Source organism: Leptonychotes weddellii, chromosome 5 (assembly GCF_054177405.1).
Source record: "Leptonychotes weddellii isolate Sample4059 chromosome 5, ASM5417740v2, whole genome shotgun sequence".
NCBI classification, from domain to species: Eukaryota; Metazoa; Chordata; class Mammalia; order Carnivora; family Phocidae; genus Leptonychotes; species Leptonychotes weddellii.
In genome coordinates, this window is record NC_138373.1 from 62778175 (window position 1) to 62785215 (window position 7041).

The window sequence follows — 7041 nt, forward strand, 5'->3', positions numbered from 1 at the left end:
GAAAGACTGTTTTTAAAGGGGTTTGGGAGGGTACACAGGAGTTTTTTGTGTTTTTGTTTTTGTTTTGAGAGAGAGTGCACTTACACACGCACACGCAGGGAGGGCAGAGGGAGAGGGAGGGAGAGAGAGAATCCCAAGCAGACTCCATGTCTATTGCAAAGCCCTACAGGCCCGGGATCGGTCTCACCACCCTGAGATCATGACACCAGCCGAAATCAAGAGTCGGACGTTTAACTGAGCCACCCAGCTGCCCTGGAAGTTATTTTTATTAAGTTTTTATTTATGGGGAAAAAAATGACAATGATCACAGAAAAATGAGCTAACGTTTTCTAATGCTCACTACCCCGCTATCTTTGGGCCCATGAGCACAGAGTTGTGCCCACTGTCTTTGCTAACTGGAGACTGTGGTTCACACCGACAATCAGGCTCCTCAAGTGGATGTGGCTGTTGCAGGGCCTAAGTGGACGGCAGGCTGTCGGACACAGTGCAGAGGCTCCGGCTACGACCCTCTATCACCCAGCGCCCAATATTAATGAGCGATCTCCTGCTTGATAACCACTGTCTGCTGCTATGCATTCCAAACACTCATCTTCTAGCACATTTCAGTTATTTTACACAAGCCCCACTTTGCATGATTGATTATTATTTTTACTTCCATGAGGTTTAGGTAGGTGGGGGGGAAAAAGCCGCAGCAAAAGAGCATGGCAGGAAGTTTCTCTGTAAAGAATCATGTATTACCTTTGGGCTATGGTTTCTTAAAACCCAAATTTCTTAAGTGTTCGGAGGTTAAAAGCTTCCTATTTGCCACAAAGTTGAAGGATGATGATTTAGCTGGTGTTATTTTACAAGCACAATTTTACATTTGGCCGTCTATAGATTAATGAGTCTTTAATTTTCACTGGGGGAGGTCATTATGAGAGAAGTAGATTCTGGATCCTGACAGAAATCATTTGGGAAATGAAAGTGAGGAATTGTACTTAAAATGTGCAGCCTACCTCTTCCCCAGAAATGTTCTTGGGTGGGGTGGGGTGGGGTGGAAGGCGACAGCTGAGTCATCCTGGCCTGCGAGTTCTATTAGGCTGTTTCTAGATCGCTTGAGAAAAATGGAGGAAAAAACAAGGGTGTGATCATAACCTGTAAGCTTGTCCCTTTATTTCCTCTGCCTTCTCTCCCAATAGATTGAGATAGAAAGGAACTTTGAACTCAGTTAACCTAAGCATAATATTTTATTACTTTTATAATTACAGTCACCACTTACTGAACACTTCTTATGTGTGTGTCATAATATGAGGAGCACAGTGAACTCAGGACTATTATCATCTCTACGGATGAGGAAGCTGCAGCTCAGAGGTGGGGTAAGTCACCTGCCGAAGGTCACTCAGCGTGCTACATGGCAGAGCCAGGGTGGAAACTGAGGTCTGTCTGACACGGAGGACAATGCTGTGTGCGCTTGCCTCACACTCTCTCTCTTCTTCAGAGGATAAGGGGAAGGATGTCCACGGGTGCTAATGGACTTGATCTCAGTCACATGTCATGTTAGTGACACTGCTGGGATGAAAACACAGGTCCCTGGACCCAAGGCTCTGCTTCTAGTATAGCACTGACACATTGTAATCTGACATGGCCACCATGCACAGCCATATAGCTTCACAGTTCTGAGAAACTTCCAATTCCCTGTGATTTTTACATTTTTTAAAAAATTTTTAAAGGTTTTATTTATTTATTTGACAGAGAGAGGCACAGAGAGAGAGAGGGAACACAAGCAGGGGGAAGGGGAGAGGGAGAAGCAGGCTCTGCACTGAGCAGGGAACCCGATGCGGGACTCGATCCCAGGACCCTGGGATCATGACCTGAGCCGAAGGCAAATGTTTAATGACTGAGCCACCCAGGTGCCCTGATTTTTGCATTTTTAGTAAGAATTCTTTTTATTCCATACCCAAACAATGTGATTTTACAGATTTCTCTTTGTTCTATCAATAAATCCATAACTTAGAAGTCCCTTTTTTAAGATCACGTGGCTTAATTTGGAAAATAGGGCCACTCTCCAGAGTTGCCCCACATATGAATTTGGGACAAGAGTGTGTGTGAGGGATGACTCAGTGACCTGAAGAGTCATCAGAGCAGACAGCACTGAGGTAGAAGACGGACGGTAAGGGCCGTTGAAGACTGACCTGATGAATTCCGTCCCATCCACCCACTGTTCTGCCTGAGAAGTCTGAAATTTCTGGCATCGGACTCACTTCTTTGGATTAAGGTATCATATCACCAGTGAAGACAGACACACGCTACCATCTATTGTCTGTAAATATTGAGCTTGATTGCATCGAACCAGATCTCTAGTCATCTGGGGAAAAGTTGGAGGAGTGAGATACAGGGGAGATAGTTTTCAGTGTAAAAGTGGAATTCAGGGAAGAATCAAGGCAGAGGAACCCAAGGCCTGGGAAATGTCTGTGCGAGCAGAGTGATGCTCAGTGGGGCACTCTGAGTGGAGGCAAGTAAACAGAGGAGGAACAGAATGTGTAAGGAAAAATGGTAATAATTCTCTTCTTCCCTAAGATACTTTAGGAAACACTCATGAATAGCTCGGGTAGTTGGTGGATGACATCATACCAAATATTCAAGGGAGAGAAGCTGAGACGGGGGACAGGGGTCTAAAACAAGTGTGAGAGTGACAATGGGCCCTGAGCCACTGACCCTCGAAGTCTCTACAAAATCATCAATTCCCTGGACCCTAACTTCCTCCGTCTTCTACAAAGGAAGGGGTATTTGCCATGGCATTGTGCAACTCTCTCTCCACGGCTTGTCCTGGCATGGCCACACTCTCAGTGTTTACCTCAAAAGGCTGGCAGGCACATCAGAGGGATGCAGGTGATGGAGGGTCATGAAAGCCACCATGCTTCAGTGTCCCTACCCACCGCCACCACATCCAGGCTTCAGCTGAGATTTAAGCAGCCACATAACAAATAACCCTGCATTCCCATCAGATCAGTTTTCATTTCTTCTAAGATGGGGATGAACACAGTTCGAACCAGAAATTAGGCCCCAAGAGTGCCTTGCTGCTAAACTGGTTGGGTAAGTGGCAAGTGCAGCAAATCAGCCCTCAGTGAATTTAGAATTTGAGAATCGTGGTGATTATCCCTTGATGGGAGAAGAGGGAGAGGAAGAGACAGGATCCCAAGTAACCTATCCCTGACCTCCTATGGTTGAGTAATCAAAGCCAATCACAGACTCTTGGCGTGCAGAAGAGGGCTTTGCTAATCATGGTGTGCAGAAAATTATGTTTTGGCTAAGGAGAGCCTCTTTACTACACACTTTGCCTATCGTGCAGGCGCGGGGGGAAATTATGTAATAAGAAGAGGTGTTGCTCAAAGGAAGTGAAGTGGTAGCCTCTGTGGTCTCCCACCTCAGACTCCAGGAGACCACTTCCCTTGTCCTTGGTCGGCCAGGGGCAGGCAGTAGCACCAAGGACCCCTTCCGTGAGTGCTCCTGGCAAGTGGGGCTTCATGTGGCCACTCTGGTTGATATTTGCCCCCTTGGAAACCATATAGGTTTATGCTGTCCTAATGGCTCACATTTCACCAGGTAAAAGTTCATTCTGGAGCACTTTCCTGAACCTGAGTTTCACTCTCAAGCCAGAGGCTATTTCTAAGGTCCAAAGGGCGTGTGCCCATCTGAGAGTCAGAGAATTTGGTTGCTTTCTTCACCAGCAACCAGCAAAACTCTCAACTGTCTGTAGGAAGGTTTACCCCCCAAAGATGGCAGATTCTGGGCAACTCCTTCTTCCACTTTCTGGATCACTGCTAGCGGTTCCCTGCTGCCCCTTGCCCAGGCTGGGGACATTCAAAACAAGCTTAATAGCACCTAATTTCAATAAATATAATTACAAAGTATCTTTGGGGGCTAAAAAGAGCATCCGTACAAATTAACAAATATAAAAATGGCATTTTGAAGTCAAACATCTTATGAAAGAAATACTGTACTTGTTTTTAAGGTAGTCCCTGCTTTGGAAGCCTCCCTGCTGAGATGATGGAGATGGGTTGGTTCTTGGGCAGCAGCGGAAGCACGGAGATGCAGAGAGAGAAAAGACTGGGTAGTTTCTTCAAGCTTTCTTGCTCCTTTGGGTGGGAGGTTGGAGAAAGTATCACTTAGAAAGGACCAGCCTTAACAGAAGATACACCCTGCCAGTCCGTCTGTCCCTGGCATCTCTGTCCAGCCCTGTGTGAGACAAGTGATATCCAGACTTCCGTGGGAAAGCACAGTGCCTATTCCTGATGATCCCCGAGCCTTCCCAAAGGAAGGACTTCATTAGCACCAGACTCTCGGCCTTTCTCTTTCCACCTCTTCACACATTCTTCCAGAGATGAGCACTGAACCAGCAAGAACAAGGCAAACATGTCTGAACCTCAGTGTTATTGGTTGCCTAGGGCACTGGGATAAGAATTCACGACAGGCCTCCAAGCTCCCAGATGAATTTGGAAGTTTCTCCGTGTCTAGGGTCATGTGGTAGACTTCTTTGTAAGTATCTCCCAAAATTTAACATTTAACAGAGTACCGTTTGGGGAAATGCAGGCTAGCTGACTTTTCTCTTTTGTGTTTCTGTGTATTCCTTCAACTTGAGGGAGCCGAGGCCTGGGAAAAAAGCAGAAGCATCCCGATTCAGCAGAGGTGCCCAGGTTGTGCTTCAAGGCTCCCAGCTCCCTACTGAGCTGACAGCCGGTAGTTCGCTGAGGGGGCTTGAAGACATGCAGGCTGGGCCAGGGGAGATGGAAGATGCGTCAGGCACTCCCAGGATCTGCAGCACCATCAATTGTTGAGAAAAGGCCAAATTGCCCAGGCCCCAAGCAAGTTTTGAAGGAACAAGTCACAAGTTCATCAGCATGGTGACCAGGAATGCAGCTTGAACCTGGATCTGCACTGCCAGCCGAAGCAGAATCAGCTCTAGGTTGGACACTTGCTTAGTCCTCCAGTGACACAACTCAGAGCAACCCCATCCCCTGCCCCGAATAACATCTCAGACATGAGCCAGGAGACAGGGGAACGATCTGAAGGACTGTGCACTTCTACCAAAAAAAGACTAAAGAGAGTGTCGATTATTGTTGCCATCCAAGACTTAAACCGAACAAAAGCATTCCTCTCTACTACCTAGTAGATGGGCTCTCAGCTCATAAGAAAGAGAAGGTCGTGTTAGATCCAATGAAGATTCTCTACCTTCTTTACACATCCCAGTTGTAGTAAGAGTGATTTGGGGATCGCACTCTCATTCCCTCACTTATTTATTCAACAACTAATTATTAAGCACCTGCTACCTGCTAAGAATTGGGCACAGTACTCAGGGTACTGGAGGAAAGTTGTGAGAAGTGACAGATTGTTTGGTCCGGGGTGGGGCAGGGGCTATCCAGACCTATTATCATTATAGAGAAGTCGTACATCCTATGCTGGGAAGGATGAGCTCTGCTTTGAAGGTGTGCACCTGAAATAGCTGAATGCTTCTAAAGTACTACCTCCCAGTAAAATCATGTTTATTCCACTTAGAATAACTGGCTTGAGGCTACTGCTACTGACAATGTCCTCCGCGGTTGGCTGGGAAGAGGGAAGCATGGAGTCCAACTAATAGTTGGCCTGAATATTTGTTGCGTCCTGTCTTCAAGTCAAAAATATCCTTATGGAACCATTTCTTAAGGTAATGGAAGAATCAGGTGGATTATGGAGCCCTAATCAGCTGCTCAGGTTTTCGAAACCCCATTATAAAATTGATGGGTCCTGCACACAAGAGAAATTATAAAATACGTTCACTCTGATAATTGGTACAAGAGGAAATACAAATAAACACAGGGAAGTAATTTATATTTTCACAAGTATAACCAAAATACTTGTGCATGCTAAAGCAAACTGGAAGAACTATTGTCATCTGAATTAGCAAAACAATTGTATCAGAAATTTACTTTAAAATGTTTTATACATTTACTGTTTTATTACTGCTGGCATCGTAAATTGGTATAACCCTTTTTGAGGGAAAGCAGGACGAAAAGAATAGCCGGAGCAACAAAGAGGGCCATACATTTTGATCTAGTAGTTTCATTCCTAAGACTTGATCCTAAGGAAATAATTCAGGAAATAATTCAGCAAAAGCTCTATGAGGGAAGAGAATTTTCTATAACATTATCAACACGAAGGCAAAGAAAAAGAACACGATCTGAGTTGTCTAGCATTAGGACAAGGTGGGTCCATTGCACAATCAATTTGCATGCAGTCACAGGGAGAAATCGCTAAGAGAACAGTGAAAAATGGGATGAAGAGGTATTAAGAGAAAAAACAGAGTTAGAAATGATGCTGTGGTTGCCACCATGTACAGCATGAACACGTATAAGTAAGCAAAAATGAGCAATTGCATTGAGATGACCTAATTCTTATATTTCCCAATATTTTTAGCTTTGTTACATGTCATTTTTAATGACAAAGCATTCACATTGCAATCTAAGGTCTCCAGCAGATAGAACATGGTCGGGCATGGTCTCCTAAATCTCAAAAATAAGCCGTCCCGTGAGTGATAGCTGCACTTCAGGGGCTGGGAAATGCCTTTTAACCAAGATCTATAATGAGTACGCTGAGTGGTTTGAGGTGTGTCAGAATGGAAGCAGCACATCGAGAAAAGTCATTGCTTCTTCCAGGAACCACATTAGCCAGCTCCGTATCACTCAGCACATCGGACACAGCCCCGGGCTTCCCAGAACTCCAGCAATCTGGTGGAAATACTCTATAGAAAGCATGGAAAAGCCAAACCAACAAAGCCAGACTGAAAGGTTTTTAATTAGATCAAAAGGGTTGAATGTGGTCTGGGTTTCACATGAAACATATTCTTTTTCATCTATTTCTCACTCAAATACTATTGTGTTCATAATCTCTGGGATACATTCAGCCTGGTTTATTTAATTTAATATGATTTTGTTACTTTATTTTATGTTTTATGATATGAATGTGACTCCTTACAAGACTTCCGATTATTTCCTGGGAGTTTGAAAAGGAAGCTGTCAGGGTCCTTCA